The sequence below is a fragment of the Culex pipiens genome, chromosome 3, assembly GCF_016801865.2.
Source record: "Culex pipiens pallens isolate TS chromosome 3, TS_CPP_V2, whole genome shotgun sequence".
NCBI lineage: Eukaryota > Metazoa > Arthropoda > Insecta > Diptera > Culicidae > Culex > Culex pipiens.
The window spans coordinates 74,167,967-74,193,782 of NC_068939.1; the positions used below are offsets into that span (position 1 = coordinate 74,167,967).

Here is a 25,816-nt window from a genome sequence, read left to right on the forward strand (position 1 = left end):
GTTCGCCACGTGCTTCGAGATTTCAACCAATCAGAAGGTAGGCCGAAAATATGTACAAAGAAGGTCGTATGCTAGAAGCAATATCCCCAAAATAGGGACAAAAAATGTTTCAGTTTCTCGGGCTTATACAGAAATATAAAGTATTTTCGTCAAAAATGTGATTAAGTAAGAGCATTAGCATTAAAAAACCAACTTATTCATGTAATAAAAGCAAGCCTTTGAGAATACATCAAATAAAAAGTGCGCTCGGCTTAGTAGGCCCAAAATAGGGACAAATACCCTAACCTCCCAACGAAATATGTCGAAACAGCAGAATATTGGTGTGAAAGTTTCAATTGACCTCCCAACGAAATATGTCGAAACAGCTCTCAAAATTTCGGGAAATAGCCACTCTTTAACATGCCGTTTTTATTCTGAAGTACTTGGAAAAGTACACCATAAGACAATTTCGACATATTTGCCATTATTTTAAAAGCATTTAAATGTTTGAAATTACATTCATTTCTCAAAAACAAATTAATTATTTTTACAATTTGTTGGAAATTTAATGAACACAAGTTCATAAATCATTCCATCTTGGAACGGTTCTTTAAAAAAACCGGTGTTTAAACAAGATCCGCGGTTATATTTTGTGAGCCATGGTTCGTTCGCTCTTTTTAGTGAACCGGCTCTTTGAGTGGTTAGCTCTTTTTTCATAAAATTATTTTTATTAGGTCCTTTTTGGTACTGGGACCTGGTTAGGACCGAGTCGGCTTTTGTAATTACATTTGATTTTTAAAATAATTACAGAAGATCTTGTGTGTAAATGTTAGTGGGAGGGGAGCCGATTGCCCGCGGCCTACTCGGGATTAGTAGGGAAGGGATTGATGACAAGGCGTGGGAAGGGAAGGGGGATTGTGTAGGGGTCTTGGTTGGCTCTGCTGGCCTTTGCTTTTGTCCTCAGCCGCAACTCGGTGTCCAGCTGCTGGGGCGTTCTTGCTTTGCTTCCGATGCAAACCAGAAACGACGGCTTTGTGTGAAGGCGAGTTATACTAACTGAAGGAAAACTAACTGAAGAAACACTAAATGGATATTTTGGAATCTAAGAGGAACTGATAGATCGGATAGAGAACATAAAGGTCTAGTTGAGATAACACGTCTCGCATCGGGATTTCTGGTGGTCTTCCTCGGGCCCTGAGGGTATCTTTCAACTTAATTCTGTGAACATGGTGATCTGGACACGCCCATACGAGATGGTCGATGTCCTGATAACCCTGCCCACAGTCGCAAAGGTTCGTATCACTCATGTTGATACGGTAAAGATGAGCCTTGGACGAGTAATGGTTCGACTCGCTCTTTTTTTGCCCACCTCTAATTTCTTATAATCTGAACTAAATACAAATAGATTCGAATTGCAATTGTAGTTTTAAGTAGAAATCAGGACACTCGAGGTAGCAAGTCTCTCCCTTTCTTAATCTCATTAGTTGCACTTCGTCCAACTGCTGAAACTTCACAAGGTCGAAGTTTCAAAAGTTCAAGCAAACAACAGGAAACTATTCGAACCAACTGCAATCGATTTTCCAGCTTAAAGCTGCCGTAATCCAGTCAATGTTACGACTAATTTTCTTTTTAAACCCTCCTCGCTGTACAATGCAACTGATACCGCACCGACGACGACGACGCCGACTATTGGCACAGATTCCGAAGACGTAGACAGACGTGCACGCGCGCGCGAGAGTACCACGTGTGGAGTTGCGCAACCACGTGGCCGACTGACTGACTGCCGGAGAGCCCTTAAGACGAAAAATGTTATTTAGTGCGGATAAATTAAGGCTCATTATCGAGAGGCGGGTTGCAATTATTGGTTACACAGAGGTGTGGTCGACAATTGCGTTTGCAGGCGGGGAGGTTATGGATTGCTTTTGGGGATTGTTGAGGTGCACTGGGTACAAATTTGAGAATTTTCAACACGTCACGTCTGGACACTTGGACTTCCTGCCTTTTGAACCTCTAGTTAGCTACGACAATCCCTCAAAGATCGTGAGAAAGGGTGTAACAATACCGTGTACGTCCCGCGGTGGTTAGGATCAGTTGTAACCTGTCAAGGTACAACCACAACAACTCGCCATTGTTGGGGTCGCCGACACGTTCATGTGTTACACGTCATTCATCATGCAAAACATGTAGTGAGAGTGGATATTATGTCAGTCTGTCTGTCTGCGGGGGGAAAAGCGTCATGTTTACAAAGGGCATATGGTCAACGATCGCCCTCCGGAGGTATCTTCCCACAAGGTGTGATCCGGTTGTGAGAAAGTGTCTTGTTGATTCTAACCTCACTTTTACTGCCAGGGTTGAAGAGTTCTCAGAAGTAGCTTCGTTAGCTAAATGCAAAAAAATCGTAGATTAATTCTGTTTATCCATTAGATAGTGCGCAATGGCTATCATAATCGTAATCTGAGAGTAGCTAATTAAAATTCTTCAGCAATTTCGCACTCTGACTAGCATCATCTCTTCATTAGACGAAAGCGAAACTCAACGAAGCGTGCAGCAAGAAAGGTGAGAAATGAGTTGCCGTTCACCGGGGGTGATTCGGGACAAGATTAGTCGTTGCCTGGGTTTTGGAGAGGTTCACGATGAGCATTAAAATCAAAACAAGTGTGATAAAAATGTTTTGACACTTGAGTGGACTCTAAAGTTTTCGCGTGGTTTTACGATGGCAGATAAAATGGAATTCTTCTCGGGCCACGTAACTCAGCGTTATCTTGGAATGCTGTCTATGACCTTCACAGGAATGTTTATTCAGGCTGTTTGTCATGAGAAAGTTAAGAAGCGCTAGCTGATACTTACCAATTGAATTGAATAGTTTTTGTTTAACCCTCTCCCGCCCATGGTTACTCCAGAGCACCAACACTTTGTACTCAATTATCTCGGAACTGACACAGCTTTTCATGGTGCTTTAAGTTGCAGGTGTTCATGTAGAATGTATACTAACATCTCCCCAAATTTCATCAAATTTGGTTAAGCACAAGCAAAGTTACAGTGTGAAATGTAAACAAAAATGGGCCAATTTTAGGGAAATAAATAAGACCTGTTTTCGAAAGCCCGTAAAAATTACCAAGCACAAAATTTTATGAAACAAAAAATGTTTTGCTATCATTTGAACCTTGGACATGAACCCCTGTGAATAACATTGTGAGTTTGGACCGGTTTTAAGTGTTTTTCAACCTTTTTCATTTGGTGCACCAGAGCACCACCTAGGCATATGAGCAACTAAATATTCAGGAGCACTTTTTTTCTAAATCGCAGAAAAAGCTTATTTTTATCAATACAAAGGTTTATAAACGTTCTGACTATTCATAAACAAGGCAAAACATTGTTATTAGACCAATAGTTTTATTATTTTCCTCGCTTTTTAAGAAAATGGTTGTTTGTGGGTTTTGAATGAGCCAATCAAAGAAACCTGAAAATGCAGAGATTTTAGAATTTATAGTTAATACTTCAGAAATATGGTCTTACAGCTAAGAATAAGTTTTAAGTTTTTAACAAATTTCAAAGTGTTTTCAAACAAATGAACCAATAGATTTGAAGAAAACGAGATTTTGTGGTTTAAAAAAAAGTTGCTTATCTTCCTGATGGTGCTCTGGTGCACCACTTCAAATTCTACTTTTTTGCCCCAATTCGATGTTTGTGGGTCAAAGTAAAGTATTTCCTGCATTATTGTACCAAAATTAAGCCATTTACTATTTTTACTATAAGCAAACAGCTCTGGGCGTTAGAGGGTTAAACGAAACTAAGGTAAGCATTCATATTTCCTTTAAAATATGATAATAAATCCATAAACACTTGTACCTGTCAGATTAATGATCCATAGATCGCACCAGCAGCGTGTATCGAAATGGTTCAAGCCCACCCACAAACTTATAAATTAATCCAAATATGGATTTTTCGATGGGGCAATAAAATTTCACGGTCACCGGACGATTTCTCGCTCAGATTCGAAAAAAAGATGAAGAAGACTTCACCTCGCGTTGGTAAATCACCCGTGGCGAATTTTCCAAGCCGTTTCTGCGATCGCTACTCCAAATCCTCCCAGCAGAGCTTGGCACGATTAATGATGGCCGCCCTCTGGCCACAGGTGCCGACCACATGTAACCCCCACGAGAGTTGCATAAATTACGCCCACGTGGTTACCGTGGATCCCCCTGGAGTTCTGACCCTTTTTGCCCCATAACGAACGACGGCGGTGACGACGTCACCGCAGAGCTGGAGTTAACGATGTTCTGGCCGTGACTTAATCGGTAATTAATTGATCTACCGCGCGGAATCAATTCCTTAACGCTACGTGCTACTCCGCGAAGGGTTGATGGCTACTGGTTAATGATGGTGGCGACGACGACGACTACGCACGAGTTTAAAGCTCTATGGTTGAGCTGCGGTAATTTATTAGCGCGACCCGCGGAATGGTTTGGCGACAGGGAGCGACCCAAGTCGCGACGTTGTGGTATTTCTTGTGATTTGTACTGGCACGGTCAGATTGTTCTCGTTGAAACATACTTAAATTTTTAAGATTTTGATTTAAATTTAACGAATTAAGAAAAATTTAAAACAAATTGAAAAAAAATCAAATCTGTTGAAATTTTGTTTGTAAATGGTTAAAACTCAATGGCACGATAATTTTTGATGACATTTTTCAACCAGTGTTCAAAATTGTTGAACAATCATTTTTCTTTTAATAAGTTATATACAGTCATCTCACATATTCGGAACGGTTTCCAGATCGGCCAATGCTCAAAAAATCATAGCAAATCGATAATTGAACTTAATGATTCGCTTTTACCTTCAGTTGAAAGCTTTTCTTGCGATCTTTCGAATGCTGTATCGAACATCTGCAGATTTTAACTTTTATATGAAGTTTTTGAAGAATTACTTTGACCCTTGAAATCCCCAAATTCGAAACACTTTTTTTTACGAATGTAAACAAACTTTGGATCTCTCCAGGAGTACATATTTATTACCAAATAATGACTTCACACACTGAAACCAACGAAACTCAAGCTTAGTGATGTTTTATACATGGTTTGATAATTTTTTTTGTGAAAATATCAGTTAAATTCAGGTGTTCCACAATTGTGGGAGGCACAATAACATCTCACAATTATGAAACAGGCCATTTGGAGGCAGTATTTTGCTGCTCTAGAAAAAAAAGTTTTGGAATGAAGTTTTTTTGTACAGAAAGTACTACTTTTACTAGTGAAATAGCAAGACAATGTCCAAATGAAGGTTCTAAAAATAGTAAGGTCGACAGAAAAGCTACTTTTGGCATGCTATTGACAAATTATCATAAAAGTGTTCCGAATTTGTGGGTGTTCCGAATATGTGGGATGACTGTACACCGTACTTGCATGAAGCTGTTCATTTCAACATTTTTTAACGTTCAGTTTTCTTTCTTCTTTACAGGTATGTCCAGCGTTTGAAATTCTAGGACTGGGAATGTGTTTTGTGAGTACACTTCTTATGCAATTTCAGCTTTTTCCTCTTGTTTTTCCCACACCAAAAATGTTTCAGCAAAAAATTTAATTAATTCAAACTTCAATTCGATTCAATCGATTCAAAACTGGTCCAATCCCGAGCAGACGAAAATAACAAAATTCAAGCCATTTCAATAACAAATACTTTTAAAATAATAAAAAAGTGTTATGGAATCTTCTGGGAAAATCATTTTTGGCATAAGGGTTAAATAACAGTTTATGTTATAATAACAAAATTTGTTATTGGTCTGATATTGGTTGAAAGCCAAAACAACTTTGGAATAATTTTTTTTTGTTATGGAAGAATATCTGGATGATCAGATTAGTTGTTAAAATAACAAAAAAAAATAAAAAAGATTTTTTTGAAGAGTAACTGAGAATGTTATTTGTCTATTATTACAATAACAATCCAATAACAAAAAATTCAAAACGACGAATAACACATTTTGTTATAAATAACATAAAATGTTATTGGCCTAGTATTTTCAAATATCAAAACAAATATTCCCAGGTTATTTCCGTCTGCTTGGGATAACAAAAAAAATCATAACGACGAACAACACATCTTGTTATAAATAACATAAAATGTTATTTGCCTAGTGTTTTCAAATATCAAAAAATGTTATTCCCAGATTATATCCGTCTGCTCGGGATATCATGTAGTTTCCTGACATATTTTTCGTTTAAAATGATATAATTTTTGATGTTAAAAAAAAAAAAACAAAAAATACCTGAAGTTTTTAAATTTTAAAATAAGTGTGTCACTTTTGAAATGCTAAGTTTTTTAATCTATGTAATTTTGTTATAAAAGGGTTTTTTTTTGATAATTTGGAAATTATTTTGTTTAAATAATAGTATTTGAAATAATAATAAATGTTTTAAAAAATCATGCAATAGCTGAATTTTGAATAAAGGATACAATCCAGCCTCGACTCTCCGAAGCCTTCAAAGAAACTTCGGATAATCGAAGCATGCAATAAATATTCATCGGTGTTTTTTTTTATTTTCCATTTCTTGACATGAAATTCAAGGTCCAGCGACCTCAAATAATCAAATTTTTGTTGTTCGGGGGCCATTTTGGATTACAAATTCCTAGAACACTTTAGAGCATTTTTGGGGTTATTTTTGGTTCACGGAAACTTTTTTTTGTCGATTTTTCAACCAACTTTTTTTTCGAAGACATAAAATCGCAATTTTTGAGCCATTCGTTTGCCGCTGAGTCATGATTTTTCATAAATTTTGGCAAAATATACAATATTACGGCTATTTAATACGCTCGTCTTTATTTCAACATCTTCTGAATATTGTTTTCGAAAAGGTCATAATATATTGAAAATAAAAAAATATGCACACGATTATCTTCGGACTGGCTTAACCGATTTGAACCGTTTTGGTCTCATTCGTTCCGTCTTGGAGTTCCACAATATTATGAAGTTTTAAAAAGTACTTGAAAAGTTATGCTTAAAAACGATTTTTGCAAAACTTTGAAAGATTGTAAAAAGGGTGTTTTTTTTTAAAGATATTTTCTATAGCTGAAAAATTGCCGTTTTTTGTACTCTAAAACATATCAAAAAATGTTTTTTTTTGTAAAATAAAAGTTAGTTAAAAAATTGGAAAAAATAGTTTCTTTCTATCAATGACCAACTTTGTAGACATGTTATCCTAGGCCTATATAAGCCATTTGTGTGTATATGGTGCCAGTTACACTCGGTAATGACATTTGAGAAGGGCGTAAGTGTTTTAAATATTTTTGTATTTCGTAATTTAAATATTGCTGTATCTCGAAGCCGTTGCATCGTATCAAAAAGTGGTCAAAGACAAACTTGTAGGAAATTTGACGGGCTTTCCGAAAAAAATCACTGAAACAAAAAAACACTCCCTTTTTATGAGATTTTTTGATATTTAAGTTTAAAAGTCAAATTTGAAGGTGAGCCCAAGATTTTTTTTCGTTCAAAATACAAAAATATTTTCTGATACTGTTTTTTTGAAAAGTGCTCTAAACGTCAAAATTTTCAAAAACCGAACACAAGAGTCAATTTTCCAGACAGTTTTACATAAAAACCTCCATATTGACCATTGTCCTAAGTCCAATCCTTGTGAAGTTACAGCGGTTAAAAAAAAATGTTGAAAAAATAGGTTTTTTTATGGTTTTGGCAATTTCTATATTACAGACCTGATTTTTCAGTCTCGAAAATATTTTTAGCGGAAAGATCGTCCAATTTCCCATAAGTTTGTCTCTGACCACATTTAATTGGATGTATGGGCTTACAGATATATGTTAATTTACCACCAGGTTGCTATACTACACTGGAAAAATATTATGTTTTCAGTTATGAGCAATGTGTCTGTAAGCCCATACATCCAATTGAACTGTGGTCAAAAACAAACTGATTGGAAATTGGACGAGCTTTCCGCTAAAAATATTTTTTTGGAGACTGAAAAATCAAGTCTGTCATATAGAAATTGCCAAAAATCATCAAAAAACCTATTTTTTCAACATTTTTATTTTTAAGCCCGCTGTAACTTCACAAGGATTGGACTTAGGATAATGGTCAATATGGAGACTTTAATGTAAAATTGTCTGGAAAATCGACTCTCGTGTTCGGGTTTTAAAAATTTTGACGTTTAGAGCACTTAAAAAACAGTTTCAGAAAATGATTTTTGTATTTTTTTTAGGTGAGTTGCTCCATCTTGCAGTCTTGAGTCTTTTTGTTACATCTTAGGCTATTTTCACAATAATTTTGAACGAAAAAAAATCGTGGGCTCACCTTTAAATTTGACTTTTAAACTTAAATATCAAAAAATCTCATAAAAGTGGAGTGTTTTTTTGTCTCAGTGTATTTTTTTCGGAAAGCCCGTCAAATTTCTAACAAGTTTGTCTTTGACCACTTTTTGATACGATGCAACGGCTTCAAGATACAGCAATATTTAAATTACGAAATACAAAAATATTTAAAACACTTACGCCCTTCTCAAATGTCATAACCGAGTGTAACTGGCTCCATATACAGCAATTCCCCATGAAAACAGCATGGAAAAAAAACAAAAGTGCTCGGATCGGGCTCAAAATTTTTCTGGGTGTTCCCTGGCCGAAATAATTAGACCCGTATTTTTTTGTTTGGCCATTAGGGTGACCTACGCCGTGTTAGGGTGGTCTGAAAAATGGCCATTTTCGTCGATTTTCGCAAAAACCACTTTAAAAAAAAATCATAACTCCTCGTCATTTCAACCGATTTCAATTGTCTTATACGCAAATGAAAGGTGATAAGTTGGCCTTTCAAAGAAAAATAATAAAAAGTTTCAAAAATCTAGCCTAACATATGAAAAGGTCGAATGAAACTTTAAAATGCCGTTTTGACGGTGTCTGGACCAAAGAGCCTATGTCTGGAAATATTTTTATCGGAATCTCCGAACATTCATACATAACATACTAAAAAATGGGAGGAGTTTATTAACAGGATTCCGAGATATGATTTTTTTAAAATAAAATCCGTGTTTTCGATGCGCCGCGCGCAAAAACACGAAAATGACAAAATCGGCAAAAAATCAGCTTTTTTACTAAAATTGTCATAATTTAAAAATTTCAGCGATGACCTATACATGTCTGGGTACCAAAAGTTGCGTCTTTCAATAAGGAATATCCAGACATGTATAGGTCATCGCTGAAATTTTTAAGTTATCGCAGTTTTAGTGGAAAAAGTAGTTTTTTTTGCCGATTTTGTCATTTTCGTGTTTTTGCGCGTGGCGCGTCGAAAAACACGGATTTTATTTTCAAAAAATCATATCTCGGAATCCTGTCAATGAACTCATCCCATTTTTTAGTATGTTATGTATGAATGTTCGGAGATTCCGATAAAAATATTTCCAGACATAGGCTCTTTGGTCCAGACACCGTCAAAACGGCATTTTAAAGTTTCATTCGACCTTTTCATATGTTAAGCAAGATTTTTGAAACTTCTTGTTATTTTTCTTTGAAATGCCAACTTATCACCTTTCATTTGCGTATATGACAATTGAAATCGGTTGAAATGACGAGGAGTTATGATTTTTTTTTAAAGTGGTTTTTGCGAAAATCGTCGAAAATGGCCATATGCCTAGGATAACATGTCTACAAAGTTTCATTGAAATCGGAGAGAGTCGAGAAAATTTTACCTAAAAAAATTCTTGGATGATTATGGCACATTTTGAAGTGCTTCAAACGACCGTCCGAATGCATCTAAGAGAGTTGGAATTGATGAAGTTTTACGCAAATAGGAGTAGTTTTAAGATTTTTTTGTTTTTTGGACCTCAAACTTCAATGCTCGTTTTACCACACTTCCCTTTGTCGTAGAGGGCTCATATTTGGCATGAGTTCATCTTATGTATAGACATACAAACAATGAAAGTATCATCTAAATCGGAGCACCTCGATACGACCTCTAGAACAAACCGAGCAATACTTACAAAAACTGCCTCTTTATTTGACCCTCTTCTGAAATGACCCACCATAACAACAATAAACCACGTGCGAGCCCAGACCACTTCATCAACCCCAATTAGCAGTGCATGATCTGGTCAGACATGGTCCAAAGTACCTCTTCAACACCCTCCACCACGGAACTAAAACCCAGTGCAGTGCCTCCGAGAAGACCATCACCAGCATCAACAATCCGAGGCAATAAGTTACACACACACACCCTCAAGGCAAGTCGTGGGTTGACCCGCGATCCTTGTCGACTCAAGTTTCGCAACACACACGCTGGTCATTCATTGACCATCAGTCGCGAATACCCGCAAGTCGGGGTGCGCACCCCCTTCCGAAAGGTAGCAATTATCGTATCAATTAGATGTCAATTCCTGAACGCACAAACAATCACTTTTTCGGGGTTCGACCCGCGGGGGCGGTTCTCGGCACGATCGTTGAGCCTGTCGTCAACTAGGGGGGGAGATTGCTCGTGGTCAGTGTTCAGCAAATTTGCCAGTCACCGATAATTATCGGCGGTGGTGGCGTCAGGCAAGATCTGCGGCTGCCTTGACGAAGGTCGTCCACTTCACAACGCCAACACAGTGCAGTGGTGTGGTACTTCACGTTGACTTACTGAACCACACTGCGGTGATCGCCATTGTCAGCGCGGAATTGGACAGGTTTTCATGCCCTAATGGAATGATTAATGGGGCGAATCTGTCGAGATGTGATCGCGGGTTGTAATGTACACAATTAATCAATTTAAGGTGAGGCACACCCCGTTTAAAAGATTGTTAATCTTCAAAGGATTGCGGGCTGCTCCCCTAAGTCACCGTAAAATGTCTCAACCCCTGGGTTATTTATTGACCGCGGTGAGGTCACAACTCCGGTACGACCCAGTATCTACACGAACCAGTATATACAACAAGTCAAAGTTAATAACTTTTCATTCAAGATCTTCATCCGTTCCCCCCGTGAATGACTTCAAACTTGATCAGCCTCCTCAAATTACACCACCAGCTTGAGTGGGTCCAAAAGGTAGTACAGCTCACTGGACTGCTTCCAAAGTGGCCGTAAACTCGTCCCATAAAGCACACACCATTATTGCGAAAGGTTAACTCGGTGAACCAGCTCAGGTGTACTCAGCGGGTACATGTGTCTCCTAGAATCTTGTCCGCCCGCCGTTCAAAACCCAGGAACACGAAAACGACGAAGCTTCACAGGTGGCCGCTCCTCCGCGATCCACCTCTATGTAGGTTACCTGCGCTGGAACACGGAATGGATGGTTCATGGTTCATTTGGACGGGGCTACACCTTATTTTTTTTGAGCTTGTTGTATTTTTTTTCTCTATAATGTGGTCGTCATGCGACTATTAAATTTCAGGTTTATTTTTTTGTGCCCCCGTCTCCTGCGAAATATTCGCTCACGAGAGGATAACTCGAGAGAGGTGGGGCAGGTTTTTTCAGTGTGTGAGGTTTTAATGTGTTGTTATTATTATTTTGAAGGGTTGGTGCTGCTATGTTGAGATTTTTTATTTTTACCTTTTCAAAAAAATCAAGCAAAACAGTCAATATTGCTAGTTTCTTATATAATTATCAACTGACGTGTGCAGGATTTCTTTACACAAGTTCTTTACACATTGCCATTGACCTATTTGCATTTTTCAGCATGAAATTATTTCAAACAATTGTTTGCACCACAATATACTTTTTTTCTGAAAAATAATTCTTTCAAACGATTGAAAATTAATATTTATTAATAGGTACATAGATGTTATGAAGTTTTTACTGTGAGTTTTTTGAGACCTTTAAAAAAACAAACTATTGATTATGTTAAAAAAATAAGGCATGAAATTTGATTAGATTTAATGTTTTTTTCTAATGTTTTTCTCCCTCGGCTCTGTCCAAGTCCAATCAGAATTCACGCACAACTGTAAAAAAATTTAAGCAAATAGTATCTCGAAATGCTTTTAAGATTTTTTTTTAGTTTTGCCAAATATTTCCAAAAAAACAACGTTTGTTTTTTTGGTCCTAAAATTCAATATATGCAAAATGTCCGAATGTGCTCTATTTGATTAAAAATATACTTAAATAAAATTTATCCAATGTTATTGAAAAAAGTAAAATGTTAAGATAGCACTTATTTGCATTTTATTCCAACGAATTTTTGGGTTTTTAAAAGAATTTTAGAGTTTTCCCTTCGTAATTTTTTTCCGTGTTCAAAGTTGAACTTTTTCACTATGAAAAACATTTCGTTGTTTATTCATGTTTTTCTTCTTATTTATTTTTGACTATCTTTTTTGGATTTTTTTATTTTTTGTTTTTTTTTTTATTATTATTATTTATGCTTTATGTTAACTGAATTTGATGTAAAATAAAGCCAAAGATGAACCTAATTTATCTTAAATATGGCTAAGTCACATAAAACAAGTTATGTCATCTAGTCCCTATAGATAAAAAATTAGGAGTTCTTAGGAATGCTAATCAAGATTAAAATGGTTGACGAATTAGGATTTCTAGTAAACCCAATGTTTTTCCATGTACAGTAAGTCGTCTCGAGCATCTTTTGTATCTTTTTAAATCTTGTTTAGTTTTATGTTTTTCTTTATTCATTTCTAGTATTTTTATATGCATTAACCTTGTTTAGTTTTTTTTGTTGGTAGTATTTGGCTTGTTCTTTATTTTCTAATCAGAATCATTTAGACTTTTTGTGTGTTTTTATATTTGTTTCTAAACTTTTGAATTTTTTGCTCTTCCTACAAAAAATAAATTAAAGGCTAAAAAGTTGCAGGTTGAAACGACGTTCTTATTTTCTCATAAAAAGTAGGAGTATAAGTTAAAACCAAGCCGATTAAGTGTTTTTAATGTGGCGTTTTTCAAATCGAGGCTGTTCTAGAGGCGGGGTTGTGTCTTAGAGGGATGAGTATTTCCTTTAGCCAAGGTTCAATAAATATGTTTTAATTGCCCCTAACTCATGCTGTTTCGAAAACACACAAAGAGCATGAGCATGAGCATGAGCATGAGCATGAGAGATCACCCATGGTTGCCCCTCCGTTGCTGAACAGAACCGTAATATCCTTTCAGCACTACTGATTATATGCTTCGACGATCTAGTGGTGTTTCCCTTATCAACAGCATGTATGAATGCGCTGAAAAGATAAAACACCATGATTGCTAAAGCTAGATCAGTTGCGAATAGGTAACAGTCATTGGCCACCAACGGCGCCCGCCATGTCAGTTTGTAGATCTCGATTTTAAGGGACGGGAATGTTAGTTAGCGCAGGTTGCTACTAAGGCAGCTGATTTACTCTGTGCTTACACCCCACAAGCGCCAGGAACCTGAGAATTTGTTAGTAGGATAGGGTGTTTGGTCAGGATTCATCATAGAAGATGATGATGCGACCCAAAATCATAGTGTTTGTTGAAAGGTATTATGTTTTATTCTCAAGGCAAGCAATCGCATGTTGCGGATGAGACATTTCCCGTTTATCGGCTGTTAACTTTTAATTGAAATGGTTTAATCTTAGACAGCCGGCTGTGGAAAGATAGAACCACAATTATTTGTAATTAAATGATGAAGAATTTAACAGTGTAACTTTTTGATTGAGCTTATTTTATGAGTTTTACATGATTGATGTTTAGTGGAGTACTGATTAACAAAGCGAACGACGAGTTACGATGTTTATCGATATCGATTGTATGATAAGGTTTTGTTATTGTTGCACACCGACGACGAACGCGAAAAAAAAACCTTGTGACCCGACGGAAGGGCATCGCAAATCAGACTGGCTCAATTGTCATCGATGACAACCAGAGCCAGCCGCACCTTAACACACATACACGCACGCGAAAAAAAACCGAAAAACACACCGACGACGAATGCGAAAAAACACTGCGAACCGACGGAAAGGCATCGCAAATCAGACTGCGGAGATGAAGAGAAAGAAAACAACATAAAAACATAAATAAAACCTAATCACATCAAACCAATCACCCCATGCACACAAAGAGCGACACAAAAGAGACGAAAATTATCACGAAGAAACAGGACTGCGCGTCCACCGAAGCACCGCACTTCTGATGGCAAGTTTTTTGGAGTGTAACAATGTTCTACAAAGTTGTACTGTTTTTGTTTCGTCATTTGTGTTTGTCCATGATCGATACAACAAATTTAAAAAAATGTTTTCTCACCAACTTGTGATAATTGCAAGCAAATCTACACCATTTTATTGTAATAGTCTGTTCTACAACTTTGTAGAACGTTGTCACTTTTTTGTTCCAAAACATTAAGATTTTTCAAATTAAATTTGTTCATAAAATACGAAAAACTCGATGGAAATAAGATTGATTTGGGAAACATCTTTTTTAATTGGAACCCGCTAAAAGCAGTTTAAATTAGTTTTTAAATTACAAGTTTCATAACAAGACAAGTTCAGAAAGTAAATTAAAAAAAAATGTGAATTATAGGGGGCGTGCCAAATATATTTAGAAATTATCATAATTAGTTTAGTTGCGTTATATCAATTTTCAAGAAGCCGGAGTGATTAGATTTCAATTTAATTTTTAAATATTATTTAAAGGTTAAAACTTGTCACATCGTTTACATTTTTTAAACATTTAAAAGGGTTGGCCATAAAATGTGAATGTATTTTTTTTTCAAAATAGATTTTTCATAAGTGCTTTAAAAAATAATTACGTTGAAATTGTTATACAAACAAGATATTTCATCAGAAAAGTCGCTGAAAATCATTGGACTCCGATTTCAATGAAACTATGTAAGCATGTTATCCTACGCTTACATAAGCAATTTTTGAGTACCGTAAAACGGGGTGACTTTGATAGCCGGGGTGACTTTGATATGTTTGCGATTTTTCCGCAAAATGAAGAGTACAATTAAAATACGCAAGGAATGGCTTAGAAACATACTGACCATGGTAGAGAAGTGTTCAAAGTACCTCAAGAAGAACTTTTCATAAAATTTTGACAAGTTTAAAAAGTAAGTTAACTTAGTTAAGAAAATGTTGATAAAAGTCATTGTTTTAAACTTCTCAAAGTGTCATGATTTTCTCAATGAACATGATTTTTAATCGGAAAACGGAATGCATTTTCGGATTCTTTGGACAATTTTCCACTAGGAGAAGGTTAAAAAAAATTGTAAATAATAAATAATATGTGTTTTTGAAACACAATTAAAAAAAATCTCCAAATTTATAGGCAATTTCAGTTGAATGAATTTCATGTAAAATGTGAAAACTTGTGATTCGTGCTTCGAATTCATTATAAAATGCAATATAAATCGATAATGTTATAAACAAAGCTGTTTCGAAAACACACAAAGAGCAAAAAAATTGGGCGTATCCAAACAAAACTCTAATACTCTTTAAATTGATAAAAAAAATATGATTTGGAAGTATGATTTATTGTTACTTTGCAATGTATTTAAAAATGATTTTTTTAGGCGTTAACTCTGGCTTTGTTTTATTTTTTAACAATTCCTATACAGGTGACAACAGACGAAAAAAAAAGAAAGGCAAACGGTTATGATATAAGGTAATAGATTAAGCCAAATATTTTCTGAAATATCATAAACTAAACACGATTAATTCAATTAAAATTCTTAAAATAAAACAAGAAATCCATGAAGCAAGAGAAGTAAAGTTTTCGGTAGAGCAAAAGTTGCTCTAAATGATCTCATAATCACGGGAAAAATGCTTTTTTTTTATAAATTTGGGCATCAGACGGTTAAAATCAGAATTGTGCTCCTGAAAAGATAAGTTAAATTTGGTCGTACTATTTTAAACATCTTAAATCTTATAAGAGATCCTTATTTGTTCCTTAATCTTAAAGAATGAATAGTTTAATTTTCAGCTTAAAAAAATATGACAATGTTTTGAATGAAACATATTTTATTGTTGTTGAACACTTTTTCGATTTTCGTATATTTTCAAACTATTGTATGAAGATATATAAAGTATTTAAAGGTACTTTAATAGGCAGTCTTTCAGAAAAGATTAGTTGAATAATGAAATCTGTTTTTTTGTATTTCTGTTATTTTCAATAAAAATAATTCATAATGTACCGGCCAGAGCAGGAGTGACTTTTGGTCTTGAGGTTGAGATTGGATCATACAAATTATAAATAGATTATAAATTTGTATGACCTAATCTGACCATTTTAGTATCACCACTGCTTACGGTATATGAATAGTATAATTGTTTTTTTTTCATTTATTTGATAAAATAGCATGTATTTTCACTAAGGGACCATTCATAAACCACCCCCCTCCCCGCTGTCGTGGACAATTTCCATACAAATAAAAACTTTATTGTATGGAGCGTGGACAACAGCCAACCCCCTCCCATAAATCCACGTGGTTTATGGTTGGTCCATAACCAAAACCTTACTTTTAACAATATTGAAAACTATTGCAGTAAGAACCTTGATTTAAAATATTGGTATTTTAACCGTAATTGAGCTAGTCAACAAACTGGAAATGTGCCCTGTTAAATTGCGTGTGACAGCTTAACAATAAGTGAATTCTGAATTTTTAAGAAGTTATTAAGTTTCCAGGCCATTTTTCCAAGTTGCAGCTTGCTATCGGAAGATTGTATAGTGTGAAGCCCAAGTTAGTGGAATTAGTATTTTGCTTTACATTTTTTTATTACATAAAGTTTAGAATACGTCTAAAAAAATAAAAAAAATATCAAAAATTACATGATTCAAACAAATTAACTGAAAACATCTATCAATACTTTTTGCAAAGAAATTACTCCAACGCTAGAAAATTAAGTCCAACTTAGCCCTATCCACCATACTACACTCTATTTCTGAACCACACGGCCCATCTACGGATCCTGAGAGTAGTACGTCTCTAGAGCGCGCCGTGGGGATGGGTCACCTGGCTTAATTTTTATTTTCAACTTTTTCGTCGTCATTACCGGCGCAAAAAATTAGTTCTCGTTCGACTTTCTCACCGTTCTGAAGCAAAACTTGTGCGTGCGCGTTCGTCGCTTGAGGAAGTTTCGATTTCGATTGGGTTTTTTTTCTACCCTTCATTGCGAGTGAGGGTTGTGCGAATGAATTCCATAATGGAGAAAATTTTACGATTTCGAATAAAGGTATGTGGCCCATTTATCTCGGCGCAGGGTATTGTGCAGCAATGTTATTAATGCGTCTACGGGAACTCTGTGTCTCGAAGGGTCGCAATACTTTGGAGAACATATTTTATCGTGCACTTTTGCATTGTGTGTTTGGACTGTTCGCATGAATGGGGAAGATAAATTCCTCTGCTGGGAATACATTCCCGGGGTCGGGCCGTGGCAAAAAATGTCAAGTGATGGAGACAAAAGTCTGTAACAGAAAATAGAAAACGGTTTTGCAGTGTGTGAGCGATACAGCCTCAATTCAGTTACATTTTTTGCTTTATTGAATTTTAAATATCTTGCACCGACAATGAGTGGTGGGAGTTGAATGTCGTGCAGCATCATTGGTTATGCAGGAATTTTGCTTTCGATTGGCGCCAGGCATAAATCACACTGCTTGTGTCGTACAAGCTCTTGGTGTCAGTTTCAATAACCAGGTTCGAATAATTAGGTTTGTCTTTAATGTCAACAAAAATATCTTAAATCTTTCATCTTGACGGTCTCGTGATATGGTGGTGTATAATTTTTTTTTTATTTGCGCTAAAGTTATTTTGTGATTGAATGTTTTTCGATCCATCGTATTTTTTTTTTTGTATAAATATTTGAGAGTTTTTAAGAATTCGGACTGTAGCAAATACTTATCATTAAAATATTTTTAATCATATGCAAAGTCTTCTTTCGTCTTTTAATTAGTCTCTGATTTTTTCTTAGTGTATTTTTTGCGATTAAAAATAAAAATGGGATTTCAAAAGTGCTTATGCACAGCAAAAAATATGCTTTTTAAAATTTTAAATGTTCTGAATTATTCTCTCTCACAAATAAGGCTATTACAAATTTATTTAATTTTTAATCCCTCAGCGCTGGGTAATAATAGAGATTGGGGGTTCAATAAAAAAATATTCAAATTTGAAGCTTAATTTTCAAAAGGTGTGGATGAACCAGACTTGATTATCCAAAGTTTTGATTTGTACACCCAAAGTTAAAGAACGAGAGGATAGTCCTCACGAAAAGGAACGTGAGGAAAGTGCTATTTTGCGAGAGTATAGTCCTCTCGCGTGTTCATTCGTTCATTGGAACAGTTCATCCTATTGAGTGGCTTATATGGACAAATGACCGCCTCTTAGTCACCGAACCATGGTGGCCCATACGGCAAAGGCACGGTTTAATATGCCGAAGGTCTTGGGTTCGAGTCTCGGTACCGTTACTTTTTTTTTGATAGATGAACTTTTTTTGAAGATGAACCCCTGAGTAAAGTACTCTCGGTAATTTCGGAATTTATCCTCTCAGTCCGCACACAGTACCATTTTACTACCGAATCTTGCTCTTTATCCTCTCGTATGCCGATGTCCAGTTCTGGGTGTATAGCATAGTTTTGAAGGTTAAATTTAAAGATCGAGGGGATAGTCCTCAAGGAAAGAAACGTGAGGAAAGTACTATTATGGGTGAATATAGACCTCTCGCGAGTTCATTCGTTCATTGGAACAGTTCATCCTATTGAGTGGCTCATATGGACAAATGACCGCCCCTTAGTCACCAAACCATGGGGGCCTATACGGCAAAGGCACGGTTAAATATGCCGAAGGTCTTGGGTTCGAGGCTCAGTATCGGTCCTTTTTTTTTAACTTTTTTGGAAAATGAACCCATGAGTAAAGCACTCTTGGTAATTTCGGGATTTATTCTCTCAGTCCACACACACCCTCCATTTTACTACCGCACCGTGCTCATAATCCTCTCGTATGCCGATGCCCAGTTCTGGGTGTACGAAAGCTCGACAATCATATTTGAAACAACGATTTTTGATTGTGATTCGATTATCCGAAATGAAATTTGTCCCAATCTTTTGGCCCTGCGGGCCAGATTTGATTTTTCTGAAGCTGTGGCGGGCCGGAACTATGTTTAATAAAAGTTGGAAAAAATCAACAATTCTTTTTTCATCAAACGATTTTTATCAAGTTATTTTAAAGTAAAAAAAAATAAACAAGTATTGCAAATAAGATTCATAAATCTTGATTATAAGAAAGATAAACAAAGATATCTTTAAAAAATTATATTATATTTTTTATATTTGTTTTTGTTCAAATTTTTTTCGTAATTATAGTTCAACTACCTCAACACACCAATATATTAAAAAATCAATAAGACATGATAAAATTTATTTAATTAAAATATGTATCCAAATCTTCTTTACAAAAAAATACCTTTTGTGCAGTGATTTTTATTTTCACTTTAAATAATTCGCGTTTTCAAGCTTTTATTTTAACCAAAACTTTAACACTGTAAAGTTGTTCTGAAAAATACACTATTTTTTGCTTATTCATTTATTCAAAAATAAATTTTAATCATGTTCCTCAAAAGTTAAAATTTCAATCCAAAGTAAGCTCAGAAAAAAATATTTAGTGTCTTTTTGTAAATTTTTAGACAACAATCTAATTTTTCATATATTTTACAAAATGGATAATTTTGTTTTCTTGCTCAGTTTATCAGTTTGATGATTGATTCTGAAAATATCAATAAAAAATAATAAGAATTAAATTACAATATACAAAATGTTTGAATTTCAAACCAAAATTGAAAAAGTACAAAAGCAAAATAAAAAAAAAACTTTGAAATAGCAACATTTTATTGCAAAAACAACAAAAAGTTTCTATTTAATTTTTTAAATTTTTAAATTTTAATTTTTAGAAATGGTCACTCATGGTAACTATTTTTAAAAATCGAAAAACTGCAAATTTTTCGCTAAAATCAAACTTTCGGTGGCTATATCTTGAAAACAGAGCTCTTATCAAAACATCTTTAAAGTACTTTTTGATTGAAAATTAAATTTTACGTAAAAAAATTATGTAAAATTTGTTTTTGCATGAAATTTCGATTTTTTTCCAAAAATAACTATTTTTTCGAAAATTCATAACTCGGCGGCAGATTTTTTGACCATGTTTCTCTATGGCTCAAAAGTTGCGGGGTTTTGTCCCCTAAAACATAAAAAAAAAATCTCGAAAATAAAAAAAATACGTATTTTGGGAAATTGAGTTTATGTGAAAAAATGTTAATTAAAAAACCGGCAATTTTTTTTTCATGTACCTATTTTTTTCGCAATAGTCCTCAACAATACCTATAACTTTGCGCAAGACACTAAATTGATCAGAAAATTCATTCAAAAGTTGCAGATATTCGAATATTAACGTACCATTTTTGTATGGACAGCTGCCAAAATTGTATGAAGACTTGTATGGGTGAACCAATAACACAAAATAGCTTCTATGGTCATAGGAAAGGCTCCCACAAAGTTTGAATCAAATAAAAAAATACAAAAAATAAAAATGGTCGAAATCGGCCGATTTCGTAGAGAGTTGCTCATAAGAGCAATTCTCTGAGAATTTGGTCATTCGATTTTTTTGTATTTTTTAATCCGGCTAAAACTTTTTTTATGCCTTTGGTATGCCCAAAGAAGCCATTTTGCATCATTTGTTCATATAATTTTCCATAAAAATTAGACAGTTGTCCGTACAAAAATGATATGTAAAAAATTCAAAAATCTGTATCATTTGAAGGAATTTTTTGATCGATTTGGTGTCTTCGGCAAATTTGTAAGTATGAATATGGACTTCACTGAAAAAAATATTAAAAACGTTAAACAAAATTTTGGTGATTTTTAATTTCACTTTTTGTCAAAAATAATTTCCAGAATGGGCTAAAAATCTTTTACCGAGTTATGATTTTTTAAAAACAATACAGATTTTTTTTCAAAAAATCGAAATATTGGTCGCATCAAATTTTCAACTTCATTTTTCGATGTAATACAAATTTGCAATCAAAAAGTACTTTAGTTAAATGTTGATAAAGTGCACCGTTTTCAAGTTATAGCCATTTTTAGGTAACTTTTTTTTCAAAATAATCGCAGTTATTAATTTTTTTAAATTAGTGTCCATGTTTACTTACTTTTGAAAAAAATATTTTTGAAAAACTTTAAAAATTCTAAATTTTTTGCTTTTTTGAACTTTGTTCATACGACCCTTAGTTGCTGAGATATTGCCATGCAAAGGTTTATTTTTGATTGCAAATTCGATTTTTTATTTTTTTGTATTGTATTGTTTCAAAAAATCATAACTCGGTCAAACATTTTTAGTCCATTCTGGAAATTTCTTTTTTTTTGCAAATCAAGTTTTAGTGACAAACAGTGAAATGAAAAATCACCCAAAAAAATTCACCGTGTATAATTTTTTTTCATTGTAGTCCATATTCATACCTACAACTTTACCTAAGCCACCAAATCAATCAAACAAATCCTTCAAAAGATACAGATTTTTGAATTTTCACATATCATTTTTGTATGGACAGCTGCCAAATTTGTTTGCTGCAAAATATCAAAGTTTCTAAAAAAGTTTCAGCCGGATTAAAAAAATACAAAAATTAAAATTAAAGAAAAAAGATCGATTCCGTAGCGAACTGCTCATAAAAGTCTCTTCGACACAAAATTTACAAATCATCAGCATTTAAGGCTGCACATGATTGAAAACACATTTTTTTTGAATATTCGTTTGAATTTCGTGCCTTCGGACTCCTAGGTTCGAGCAGAAACTTGCAATAGAGACCACATAAGACCCGGGGGTCGTTAATGTGGATGGTTTGTTTGTTTTTTTTTGTTGTCAAATATTCGTCACTCCTCGTCAAACGATGTCGAAAAATAGGGTCCAAAATCGATCGCTTTTTCTTAAAAATACTTAATCAAACACTTTTTGGATGCTCAAGATGTTGATGGACACGAAATGTTTTAGAAACAGATATTACTTTTATATAAATGTAAAGCTAGTTTGCTTCACTTCTCGCTTAGGAAATGCACACTATTTCACTCAATTTCCAAGAAATTAAGCTGCAGTACCGGTTCCAGCAAGCGCCATTGAACGGGACACTGCAGAGAGGAAACAACCGTCAGTCAGTCAGTTAGTCTGTTTTCTTCGCGTGACGCACGTCTTGATTTACGAGACATTACGCGCTCGTTTTACATTGCACCGTGCAAATGGCAATGTGTTTAGTACATAAAAATTATAAAAAAATAGTAAAGCCTAGACAGATGTGGAGGAGGAGAGACGCCATGAAAATAAACACAATTTCGCCGGTTCAAAAGCACAAGACGACGCAAAAAAAAGTAACACTCACTATGGGGAAAGAAAAAAAAACAACAGCCAAGGCAAGAACTGTTGCGAATGGAAGAGGGCTTTGCCGCGAAAGAAAGCAACTCCGACGAGGCAGCACTAATGGCACCGCTCAGGAACAACCTGTTGGCTGTTGTAACCTGCGACGTCACTTCTGGCAGCGAAGCAGTTCAACGACACTTGCACTGCCGAATTCGCTCGTTTTTTTTTTTTTTGTGGAGTCGAAAATTTGCCCACAAGAGGTGAAGAACCGTTCCTCACGAGTTATGAGTTGCGATCAGATGCCTGCAGAGCTTCACCCACCGTGGTGAGATTAGATCCGTCATGGCCTTTCCTTGACCTAGATAATGAAAGGGTTGAGCAGTCCTCTAAAATACATTTTAGATCTTTATTTTTCCCAGTCTTAATCGATCTCGAAACATTTTATTATCGATCATGTTATTATTGTCAGGTTGAACATCAGAAGATTTCAAACATATTTTAAAACTTGTATATAAGTTCTCTAACTAAGTATCGCGAATCGGACGCATAAAATGAAAGTAATCAGTTTCTGCCACAACAATGCGAACTCGTCGGCTGTTTGATGTTTGATATTCAGTGGAAACCGTTGGCTTTTCGTCATTATCACCCGGCGAGAACCACCTTTCGCCGGATTAGGCTAGCCGAAAAAAAACCTCCTCGTAAATCAGTACTTTGGCCGGGAAAACGTTTCCCCATATACGGGCTTGAACCAGGAAGGCAGAATTAGAGCATGAGTGAAGTTTTAATGGCAACTTTGTGTGCGCTCCTGCGAAGGTAATTGGATTGGTTGCGCGCCGACGTTTTGGTCACGGGTCGTGGTGGGAATTTGTGGAACCTTTTTTCGGGTCTAGTTCGGGCTGGCGGGAGGGACGGCATTTCCCGTTTGTCCATGCACCCGTGTCGGCACATGTGCAACCGTTTAGCTTGTTTAGAAGAAAAACTAGGTTAGACGACGACCGCGACGACGGAGAACCGTCTGATGTCTGGTCGCGTTGAACACCCGCGCGCGACCTGGTACTAGCGGTGCGGTTTATCTATAGAACACCGGGCTGGTGGCTGGTGCGCAAACGACGCGTAAAGTGTGAAACATTTCCAATTCATTGCGGAGGGAGAAGGGAATTATGACGACAATTTATCTCCATTACCGAGACTGTGGCGGAGAAATGGAGCACTTCCGTTGAGGCGGTAAATTTGGAGCTCGATTGAGCTGAGATTGGGTCTGAAAAGTGGGTCAATAGCTGCGGAGATCAAACAGGTGTGACGGTGCTTCTTGTACTTTTCATGGACCGTAAGAACTCAATTTATGTACCTTGCTGATTACTGATGACTATGACACCATTTTTTAGGAATCATTTTTTAAAGTAAATTTAATAAGAAATGGTTTTTTTTTGTAAATTTGTAGTTCATTCCAGTTCGGATGAACTACCTACAAAATTCCTTTGATAGTGAATTTACACCTCAAATGCATCAAACTTATGGCCATTTCTGAACTTTTAGATTTTCTTCAATTAAAAAATGAAGACTGAAAGCCAAAAATCCAAATGTTTGCCTTACGTATTAAAAGAAAAATAGATCAAAACTAGTTGTTTCGAAAATGTTATACAAAGTTATGGTGTAATTTGGAAGGAGATTGCAATTTTTTTTGTAATTTTTAAGACTTAGTGATTTTTCACGCTAAAAAATAGCAAATTTTACGTTGCCTTAATTCGAAAACACCAAATTTCTTGTAAATTTCGCGGAACGGATTTTTAAATAATTGTATAAATTCTCTACAAACTCTTCCTAACTGAAAAAAATCAATTGGTTTATAGGTGACATAAGCAACTGCCTAAATAACTGTCAAATTGTTATAACAACGAATGGAATTGTTGCTAAATTTAGTAAGCTTTTTTTAAAAAAAAAACTAATAAACTATTATTGATACCCTCAAGAGCAATCTATTTTCTCAATATTTGTCACTACTCTAATGGAATTCAATTTTTCAATCCATATTCTTATTGTTTGCACCTCCATTGATATTTTTTCTTTCTTTGTTTTCTACCGAATGTAATTAACTGTTTCATGAACGTTAGCTTTTAATTGATTTCTGAAAATAAACAATTCAACCAAAAAAAATCTGTGCAATAAAAAAAAATAACAAAAAATGTGATTGAAAAAGATAAAATTAAAAAAAAACACATTTATTGGTAAGAGAATAACTGCAACCAAATGATTGATGATATAATCCTTGTGATATTTTGATGATTCCATGATTCCATGATTTTTTTTTTATCTAATTGATTTTTGTTAACATCATTTAAGTAATCGCAACATTCACTTCTTAGTTAGTGTTAAAACAATTTTATGTTAACGTATGTTTTGCTAACAATTCTTCAAATGGTTAATATCACTAATAAAATTTACATTAAGAGTCTTTATGGATCAAATATTTAATATGATGTTATTTTAAAAAAATATTTGAGAAAATTGACAAGTTGCATGGGATTTTACAAAAATCTTCATATTTCACGAGTTTCACGTTGTCCACGAAATCGTGAAAATTCACTAACCCTAGTCATTTTGTATCTTCCAGTCTTGATTTTGGGGTTATTTCTAAAAACCTATAACATTGATAAATCTTAAATATTGGCGAAATGTGTAATTCTTCATAAAATTTTCAATAAACATTTACATAAAACCATTGTTTTTCAGCGAATTTTCTGAACAAACTAAGAAACAAAAAATTGAAAATAAATCTTCAAGATATAGTTTTTTTAGACCCTCCCAAGAAATATGTATTTCATTTACCTGCCCCACAAAATATCTGAAAAGAGCCTTCCATGGAGTCAAATATCAGATTCGCCAATTTATTTATGCTTTACACTTTCTACAAAACACATCGTGGAAAAAAATGTTAAAAAAAAATTTTCAATTCCTTTGAATATTAATAAACACTTAATAACACTTTCATTCAGAAAATCTTGAATCGTTTTGAACTATTGCGAAACTAGAAAATACAATTAGTGTTTATTAAAATAAAGGAAATGAAAAATAAAAAATAAATATGTTTGGGTTATTAAAGTGTACCGATAAAAAATAAAATTATATAAATATTTGCAATGGAACAACCAATGCAACATAAATTTCTAGATTCTATACATATTGTTTACTAGTTTAATTTTGATTTTATTGACCTAATGCTTGAAAAGAATCAGTACCAGCTTTTTTTTTAAACAAAAAATCAGCTAAGGTTTTTAATACGAAAATTTAAAAAAATATTTTGGTGAATTTGAGAGTCTACAAGCTCATAGAAAAAAGCATTTGGAAAGTTCATGGTTTGGTTGACTCTCCCTTTAACCATTTCTATTTTTCCATTAAACCATATCTACACAGTGCGCAACTCTCTACGAAATCGGCCAATTTCGACCATTTTTATTTTTTGTATTTTTTGATTTCACTCAAACTTTGTGGTGGCCTTCTCTATGACCAAATAAATTATTTTGTGTGATTGGTTCATCCTTACAAGTCTCCATACAATTTTGGCTGCTGTCCATACAAAAATGGTATGTAAAT

General features: G+C 34.7%; 1 protein-coding gene and 1 long non-coding RNA gene across 3 annotated transcripts in view; one reads left to right on the forward strand and one right to left on the reverse strand.

Annotated features, from left to right (window-relative positions):
• The window catches only part of LOC128093586 (uncharacterized), a 102,679-nt gene extending 95,064 nt beyond the window's left edge, over nt 1-7,615 (reverse strand). The window contains exon 1 of the long non-coding RNA XR_008212611.1: nt 7,570-7,615. This is a non-coding gene — a long non-coding RNA (uncharacterized LOC128093586). The remainder of the gene's footprint in view (nt 1-7,569) is intronic.
• LOC120422430 (midnolin homolog) overlaps nt 1-25,816 on the forward strand; it is a 330,394-nt gene that overhangs the window by 250,692 nt on the left and 53,886 nt on the right. The window lies entirely within an intron of this gene.